The following is a 10,155-nucleotide window of genomic DNA, read 5'->3' as shown; positions in this document are numbered from 1 at the left end:
GGATTTTTCCAAAAAAAATAGCATTTAATCCTCATGATTTGCATAGTTTTAGTCAAAAACAACAAATTTTTTTTTTTTTTAAATCACTATGTTTCTTGAATATGGTAAAAAAAAAATTGAATTAATTTTGTCTTTAGTGTATTTTGTGTGGAGATTAGTCTATCCCAATGAAGATGTGCAATAGAGATGAAATGAAACTAATTTCAAGTAAAAATAAATGGGATAAACACAATTAATGTGACAATGGAATGATAAATATATCCAAATGTAATTATTTTCTATTTTTAGATGAGATAGCCTAAATGCTCCACTTGGTGACATGACAAATGGTCAGTGGCTAACTAGCCGACCTGGTCATTTTTATTATAATTTTTTTATTAAATTAAAAAATGGAAAATAGTTATATTATAATTTTAAAATTAATTAATAAATTAGGAAAAATGATTTAATCACAAAATGTAGTCGCCTGCATAGATGCTACCAAAGGAAGTGCCCTCATTCTTTTTTATTAATAATAAAACTAAAAAGAGGCAAAAATAAAGATATGACAAACTCTTTTATAAAATTTCCCAATTCTCTATGGCAGAGGGTTTGAACAATGCACTGGAGTTTCTCAATGCATTGGAGTTTCTCAAGGAATATATCAACATTATCACTATAACAATTGGAGCTTTGTGTATGATTCAAGAAGTCTATTTCATGTTCACATCATAGATCCCCTATGAATATGAGGCAAGTTTTACTTACTCCTCTATGCATTCATTAGATGCATGTGATTTTTATATCAATAGAATACATGTTTTACCTCCTCTACCTGTAATTTCACATAATGAAAATTAAGGGATTATTAGAAGATATTTGTGGGTAAAGAGGGAATGATTCACATTTTTTTGTAACCATTCTCTATGTTATCTCTTTTTGTGAGTTGTCACAAGCCAAGGAAATTCATGCTTATGTAATTGGAAACAAACTTCAATTAAATATTTCTCTAGGGAATGCCCTTGTGGCTATGTACTCAAAATGCATGGCTATAGAATTAGCAAGAAAAATGTTTGAAAAATGGTTGAGAGATACATATATTCCTATAATGAAATTAGTGCAAGCTACGTACAAAATGCATACTTTTCTGATGCTATAAACTTATTTAGTCAAATGCAACTATTGGGAGTTAAACTAGATGCAGTTACCATTGCAAGTGCCCTTTCCACATGTGGCTACTTAGAGAATATTTGAAGGGATAAGAAAATCCATGCTTATATAACTCAAAATAGAGCCTTTTCAATTTACATTATCATGAGCCATGCTCTCATAAGCTTGTATGCAAGCTGCAAGAGTCTAGAGGTTGCAAGCCATTTTTTAATCAACATGTTTGAAAGAGATTTGGTATCTTGGCATGCGATGATTTAAACTCGCGTCCATAAAGGAAGTTTTAGTCAAGCCATAAACCTATTTCATCAAATGGAAAATACATATTTGATACCTAAATCTATCACCATCTCAAGTATTATATCTGCATGTGCTCATCTTTCAGCTTTAAGGCTATGGATGGAGATCCTTGGTAATATAATAAAAAATAGTATTCTTACCATATATGTTGTTGTGTGTAATGCCTTTATTTACATGTATGAAAAATACGTGGCACTTTTGACTTCATGTCAAGTGTTTAACAAAATGCCATCTAATAATATTATCTCAAACAATGTAATGATTATAGGTTATGCCATATCCAATGATAAGGAGAGTGTAGAAAATGTATTTGATAAATTGTGTGAAAGAAACACATCCTTGTGGAATGTGATGATTGCACTCAATACTAAACATGGGTATGCTAATGAGGCTCTAGACCTCTTTTGCAAAGCTCAACTGGCAGGTATAAAACCTAATAGTGTCACTATTGCAAGTGTTCTCTTTGCATGTTTTCAAGTAGTAGGTCTTTAGCGGGGAAAGGAGATTCACAATTACATAATAAAAGAGGTCTTCATTTTTGTTGTCTTTGTGACAAGCACCATTATTGATATGTATGGCAAATGTGGGAGCTTACAACATATATGCCTAGTATCTGAGAAGTCATCTAAACTGAATGTGGTCATATGGACTACAATGATTCTTGTGCATGTTATTGACACACATGGAGAGGAAGCTCTTTCAAAGTTTTATCAGATGCAAAAGGAAGGTTTAAAACCAGATCATGTCACCTTTACTATTGTTTTGTCTACATGTAGTCATGCAAACAAAATTGATCAATGGTGGCAAAATTTCAATTGCATAGTTAAATATTATTGCATCAAACCCAATATGGAGCACTATACATGTATGGTATACTTTCTTGGTCAAGTTGGCCATTTATACGAGGTTTATAATTTTATCAAGAACATGCCACTAAAGCCAAATTATCATGTATGGGGAGCTTTTCTTTCTACCTGTACAATCTATCATAATACAGATGTAGGAGAACATGTGGAAAATCAAAATTTTGAGGAAGCCTACAGATACTAGAAATTATGCTCTCATGTTAAATGTTTAAGCTATAGTGTGCAGATGGGATGGAGTACAAAAGATAAAAAAGCTTATGAAAGAAAAATGATTGAATAAATTTCCAGGATATAGATGGATGGAGGTCGAAAATGGAGCATATCTATTTCTTGTAGAAGACATAGGATGTCCACAAATGGAAGTGTACAATACTCTGGACAAGTCTAGTGAAGAAAAGGGAGAATAGTATTCCTCTACTATGCATAGAGGTGTACAATAATCTAAATTGTTTCATGTTTTAAAGAGTAAAATGATGAAATTTATTTAGACCACTTCATTTATTTAACCATTGATTTTGGGGTTATGAGAAAATGGCCTATGCCTCTTATGGTGATCAAGGCCCTTAACATTAATGTTTGAAGCCCATTTTTATAGTATCATCAATTCTTATGGAAGAGAATGTCAATTGAGAAAGTTATGTGAAAATTCAAGATGTATATGTGGTATGAAAGATAGATTATATTTGTATTGAACTCAGACAAGCATTATGAAGTCATCATCTTAAACATTAATGCTTTATCTTTAGAGGCCAATAAGAAACATGTAGTTGCAGTTTGCAATATCATAAATTGTAGCTACATGAGGAGTATTGTGCCATCAGAGAAATAATGTGGAAGCTAACAGATAAACTTAATCTGGTTTTATGAGTCTTACAAATTTAAAATTAAATTGATGTCAAAAAATGACTAGTATACATCAATAGCACTCAAAAGTAACATTCAATTATAGTGAAGGACAAAGAGGAACAATGAGGAAACGTGTTGAGTGTGAGTGGAGGGAGTGGTGCAAGCGATGGTTTTCAAAATTTGAACTCCAGAAAGGGTAGGATACCTCTAGGCTATCAAGAATAGATCCCTGGATTGGAACATGGGTCGTAGGTGGGAGACAATGAGGCATCTTCTAGTACTTGAGACTAGTTGAAGAATGTGGACAAGGACCCGTACGTTCCCCCCAAGGAAGTGGTCAAGATTCCTTCAGTTCCCAAAGCAGACCAGTAAGGATCTACGAAATGGTCATCTCTTTTTAGGGTCAAGCCTTTAGGTAAGTCCTCTTTCCTGTCTATAAGACTCTTCCTAAGACTAAGAAAGGTTCTTGTGCCATAGCCATCCTAGATGAAATTGTGGATCATAGCATTTGATCCATGGCTTCTACTCTGATTGGAAAATTTCTAGAGCCTAGACCAAACATAGATGATGTCAAGACCTTCATTAAGAAGCAATGGGCTCTCAAAGGCCAATTTTTGGTCACAGCTATGGCAAAGGGCTTTTTGTCTTTTGATTTTACATGTATGGAAGACCTATCCAACATTCTTTGTGAAGGATAGTGGGCTATTGGTTATTCCACCCTGGAGCTCCAGAAGTGGTCATCCAAACTAAACTTGAATGACTCTTTTTTTGTTCAATCCCCTATCTGGGTAAGGCTTCTAGAGTTACCTTTAGAATTTTGGAATGAAATTTTTTTTGTGGGGCTAGTGAGGACTTTTGGTGAACTATTATCTACTGATCCAATCACTACCTCCAAGCACCATCTCAACTATGCACGTATCTTCATAGGTGTTAGAGAAGGCATAGACATGCCAGAGTCTATGGCCTTTCATTCTAAACTTGGAGTGCACATACAAAAATTGATTTATGAAACTATTCCTTTTTCCTACTTCCTTTTCTTGAAGGCTGGTCATAAGGCTAATAAGTGCCCCAGGGTGGACAAGCAGAAGTCAAAGGATTCAAATACTTCTGAAAAAACCAAGAAGAAATCCAATCCCACTCGCACTTCGGCCAAGGGCAAGAAGAAACTAATTTGGAGATGTAAACCCTCTAAGTCCTTAGAGACAAGGGAGGACAAGGAAGACAAGCAGAATGCCCCTAGGCAGGATGATGCAAAGATAGGTGATCATGCCCCCATAGTGTTTGCTAAAGCAGAGCCCCCCATGGAAGCCCCTATTGTAGAAGGAGATAAAGTCTCATCTGGGCTAGAGCAAAGTGTTCAAAGGTAGGAGACCCCCTACTCTAATGTGAAGAATACTCAAAGGCTAGAGTTCCTCGGCCCTAATGGTAAGTAGGAATCTCCCCAGAAGAAGACCATAAGGTTCTCAGTATCCCTTATTAGTCCTTTAGAAAGGATTCTAAATAGGAAAATGCTTTGTTTTCTCACAAGGGGTTGGAGGCTAAAATTCTTTAGCTCATCAACAATTCCTCCCCTAACCAAGTCTCTCAATGGGTTGATTGGATTGATAGCTATTCTCTTGATAGTTTAAATGGCTAGTGTATGATGAAAAATAAGAAGAAACAAAATTATGACCACCCTCCACTATCCCCAGTGACAACTAAAAGTAAGGTAAAGGCTGATGTCGGGGTAACACCCAAGCAATCAGGAAGGAAGAAATCCAAGTAGCTATTGCAAGAAGAAACCAAAAGAAACCTGGCAAATGGGAGCCAGAGAACCATCAAGGAATTCTTAGGAAGTAAGAAATGAAGATCATATCTTGGAATATAAGGGGCCTTAAATGGTGCTCATAAATAGGAACTAGTTAGAAACATGATCAAAGATCAAAGACCTAATTTTTTTTGATCTAGGAGACTAAGAAGAAAAGGGATTTGGTAAATAATATATCCTTTAGCAAATTCATGAATAGTGATGCCACTGACTATGATGGAGCCTCAAGAGGGGTGCTGATGCTTTATAATAATAGGGCTTTCAAGATGTCTCCCATCTATAATGTTGATAATTCTCTCCTTTGTAAGGTGTCACACACCCATAGTAATGACTCTTGGTTTATCTTAAACCTATACACTCCAAATACTAAAAGAGACAGGAAAGCTTTCTAGGCTAAGATCTTTGTGGTCATCACCATTAACAACATCAATAAAGGGATTATCATGGGGGATTTCAACTCTCCTCTCACTGATGATGATAAACATGGAGGTTTGGCTCTAGATGAAGAAAGTAAGCTAGACCTTTATAATTTTATTCACAACCTAGCTTTCATGGATGTGGATCTCTTGGGGGGAAGATTCACTTGGTCAAATAGAAGAATTGGTGTGGAATGTATCCAGGTCCACCTTGATAGAGCCCTCCTCTCTCATGAGTGGCTATAGTCTCATTCTTATAGATTATCCCTTCTCCCTAGAGTGGGCTCAGACCATTCTCCTATTTCTATTCTATCAAAAGGACCATTCCTTTTCATTTTGAGAAAATGTGGATCACCCACCCAACTCTAGAAACTAAGATTTCTTCTTGGTGGAATATTGAGGTAGAATGCACTGTTATGTTCAGAGTTGCCTAGAAATTGAAGAATGTGAAAAGAAACATTAAAATTTGGAACAAGTAAGAATTTCACCACATCTTTTTGGATAAAGAAAAGAAAACTAACTAGCTCTGTATTATCCAGGAAGAATTTTAGTAGAATGGATATAATGACAAGAACTGGCTGGAAGAAAGGGCCATCCTCTTTGATCTCTACAACATCATATCCAAAGAAGAGAATTTTTGGAAACAAAGAGCAAGAGTTAATTGGTTGAAAGAAGGAGACCAGAACACTAAATTCTTTCATTTGACCACTATTAAACATTGGGCAAATAATAGGATCTCAAGCATCAAGAAAGGCCAGTCACAACTTTTCAAGGATGATGAGATTGTAGAAGAAGCTATTCAATTCTTCTCTTCTCTCCTTACCAAGGATCCCTTTGTTGGAAATATAGATGAAGTAACTGAGAGGGGAGGGGTGAATTAGTTACCACAAAAACAAGTCCAAAAATCCCTTAGATGTCTAAAATGCTTATTTACTGCCGATACTCGATAAATGCTTATTAACTAGTTATTGCTCATCTAGCATTCAGAGGTATTAACATGCATGCAAAGATTAACTAAATGAATACAAGAGACACCAGATTTAACGTGAAAACCTAATATGGGAAAAACCACCAAGTAACTAGTCACCAATTTTCACTCTTCTGAAGTGAGCCCTATTAGGAGCCAACCCTGTTAAAAGTTACAATACACACTATTAGGTGTGACCTTGTTAGAGGATTAAATCACCCTATTAGGAGTGGCCTGGTTAGAGGTCTTTAAAACAATTCAACTGAACTGTCACCTTGTTAGAGGATTTACAAAATGGCTATTAAACCAACTTTGTTAAGAGATTTGAAGTCATTGCTACAATGGTTAGAAAGCAATAATGAATTGACCTAAATGATATGCAACTTATCTTTTGCTGAGTACAGATCTCTGTTCTCCTTTGTTGGATCCTTGCTAATTGAATACAACTTTGCAGCTCCTCCAGGATATCTAATCCTTTATCAAAATTCGCTCAATTTTCTTATTCCAACCTTCTCCATATATTCTCATACATACAAACACTGATTCACAACTTGAGTATCTATATATATACCTTTCAAATTTAATAATTCAACTTAAATATAGGTTCCAATAACTAAAAATCATTACATCAGTCAGCCGCATGAAGCAATTAAACTTAATATCAAAATAGTAAAATCCTTTGCTGGTCGACCAGGCTCGGTAACCACTGCTTCAGAATGGTTTTCTAGTGTTAACCAAGTGAAGCTTGGTAAACACTACAAAATCTTACAAAAGTCCTTTGGAGGCCGAGTGAACTCAGTGAGCACTAACTTTCCTTTGTTTTCGTAGTGAGCTTGATGGAAGTTAATTTCTTGCCGTATTTCCTTCGATGACCGAGTGAGCTTGGTAGAAGCTAACTTTTCTTTGCTGACCGAGTGAGCTCGATAGAAGCTAACTTTTCTTTGCTAGCCAAGTGAGCTCAGTAGAAGCTAACTTTTCTTTGTTGACTGAGTGAGCTCGGTAGAAGCTAACTTTACTTTGCTAATCGAGTGAGCTCGGTAGAAGCTAACTTTTCTTTGCTGATCGAGTGAGCTTGGTAGAAGCTAACTTTCCTTTGCTGATCGAGTGAGCTCGGTAGAAGCTAACTTTCCTTTGCTGACCGAGTGAGCTTGGTAGAAGCTAACTGATGACTGATATGACATTTGTATAAAATCAAAGACAACATTCAATTACCAATTGTATCTAACAATCTCCCTCTTTGGCATTAATGGTAACACAACATGTCATAGCAGAATGAAATTTGAAAACAAGTCTAGCAAGTCTTTTCTTTAGCAAACTCCCTCTTTTAGTAATCTCCCTTTGTGAAGGAATTACTTAGAAAACCCTTCTTTCAAACAAATTTTAGAAGGATATGACAGAAAACTCTCCCTCTTTGATAACACATGCCAAAGACAACATAACTCAAATGAATTCTAATTTACTTTTAGTATTGATTCATATGCAATGTTTCCTATCTATGTTGCATCAACTGATAGATCTTCAACTTGGTATGCATTGATGTATCACTAAAACTTCATTTTAGTGAACTTCGGATAGGGGAGTGACCCCTAACTTACCTCTTAGATACAAGAATGCATCCTTAGGTAATGGCTTTGTGAATATGTTGCAATTTGGTCCTTTGTATGGACATATTCCAATCTGATTTCCTTATCTTGCACCAATCCTCTAACTAAATGATATTTTATTGCAATGTGCTTGGTTTTGGAATGCATTATTGGATTCTTAGATATGTTTATTGCACTTGTGTTATCACAGAACATAACAATTGGTTCTTTGATTTCCACCTTCATGCCTTCCAACAGCTATTTAAACCAAACAATATTAGAACAGTTTACTACTGCAGCAACATACTCTACCTCTGCAGTAGATTGGGATGTACAATTCTGCTTTTTGCTTGTCCACGAAACCAACCTTTTTCCTAGAAAGAATGCTCCTCCACTTGTAGTTTATCTGTCATCAAGGTTTCCTGCCTAATCAGCATTAGTAAACACTTTTAAATCCATATTACCTCCAAATTTGTACCATAAACCATAATCTTCAATTCTTTTCAAATATCTCATAATTCTTTTGATTGCCATCATGTGATTTTCTCTTGGTTTTGTTGAAAATCTCACTACAATCCCAACTGCAAGGGCAATATATGGCCTAGTATGAACTACATAGTGCAACTTTCCAATCATAGATCTATACAGTGTTTGATTTACTTCTTTTGATTCATCTTCCTTGGTAAGTTTTAATCCAGTACACATAGGAGTCCCAACTGGTTTACAATCTTCCATACCAAACTTTTTCAATATCTCCTTGATGTATTTTGATTGAGTGATGTAGATACCATTTTTATTCTACTAAATTTGAAGACCAAAAAGGAATTTTATCTCACCAAACATAGACATTTCAAATTCCTTGTTCATTTGTTCTAAAAATTCTTTGCAAAGATCATCATTTCCTATGAAAATAGTATCATCTACAAATATTTCTGCCAAGACAATTTTATCATTTGGTCCAACCTTTATATACAAGCTAATATTATCATTAGTTCTTTGAAAACCAATTTGAATAAGATAGTTATGTAATCTTTCATACCATACTCTAGGGGCTTGTTTCAGACCATATAGTGCCTTGTGTAATTTATAGACCATGTTTCTTTTATTTGGATCAACAAAACCTTCAGGTTGTTCAATGTAAACCTCTTCATCCAGTATACCATTGAGGAATGCTAACTTAACATCCATTTGATAAACTTTGAATCCTTTGTGAGTAGCATATGCCAGTAAGGTTCTGACTCCTTCCAGTCTTGCAACAAGAGCAAAAGTTTCTCCATAGTCTATTCCTTCTTCTTGAGCATATCCTTTGCATACTAATCTAGCTTTGTTTCTTGATACCTTACCATCTTCAGTCAACTTGTTTTTGAATACTCATTTAGTTCCAATCACATTTTTATCTTTAGGCCTGGGTACAAGAGTCCATGTCTTTTTTTTTTCTATTTTCTCTATTTCTTCAGTCATAGCCTCAATCCAACTATCATTTTCTAAAGCATCTTTGATATTTCTAGGTTAAAAATCAGCAAGTAAAAAAGCACCTTTCAACTTGCTTCTTGTCATGGTTCCTTTAGATTTGTTTCCAATGATCTGATTTGTTGAATGATGTCTCCTGACATATTTTGCTAATATAGGTTCCTTGTCTTTTGAAAGAATTTCATTGTTATCCTCTTGAACTTCAATTTTAGATTCTAGCTATTCTAGCTCAGTAGATATTGGCTCAGGTCCTTCAGACTCAGTAGACACTTGCTCGGTAGCATCTGAATGTAACTTGGGTTGCTATAGCTCAGTTTGAACTACCTATAACTTGGTTACTGATGACTCGGGAGTAGAAGATTCTTGATTGACTGGCACTGTATCAGGTTCAATGAAAACAAACCTTCTATAATCTTCTAGTTCCCTTTTTCTTTCTTCTTCAGTCCTTTCTAAAAACTCATCAACTTTCACATGTGCACTTTCTATGACTTTGTAAGTAGACAGGTTCAAACATCTATATGCTTTACTTTTGCAAGAGTATCCGAAAAATATTCCTTCATCACCTTTTACATCAAATTTGCCTTTTCTAGATTCTATCAAAATGTAACATTTACTTCCAAATACTTTTAGATAACTTACATTAGGTTTGTAGCCATACCATAGCTCATAGGGAGTTTTGAATGAGTCCTTCTTAAGTTGTACCTAATTCAAGGTATGAATTGTAGTGCTGATAGCTTCCTTCCAGTATTTGATA

At 35.2% G+C, this 10,155-nt stretch overlaps 1 pseudogene; it reads left to right on the top strand.

Moving 5' to 3' along the window:
- Positions 1–727: 727 nt before the first annotated feature.
- LOC149557490 (pentatricopeptide repeat-containing protein At2g13600-like) lies at positions 728–2,719 on the top strand (annotated as a pseudogene).
- Positions 2,720–10,155: the final 7,436 nt, after the last annotated feature.

Source organism: Cupressus sempervirens, chromosome 5, assembly GCF_028749045.1.
Source record: "Cupressus sempervirens isolate cs-2001-9-10 chromosome 5, ASM2874904v1, whole genome shotgun sequence".
Classification (NCBI taxonomy): Eukaryota; Viridiplantae; Streptophyta; class Pinopsida; order Cupressales; family Cupressaceae; genus Cupressus; species Cupressus sempervirens.
Note: the sequence above shows the minus strand (reverse complement) of the source record. Positions and strands in the feature narration are given on the sequence as shown.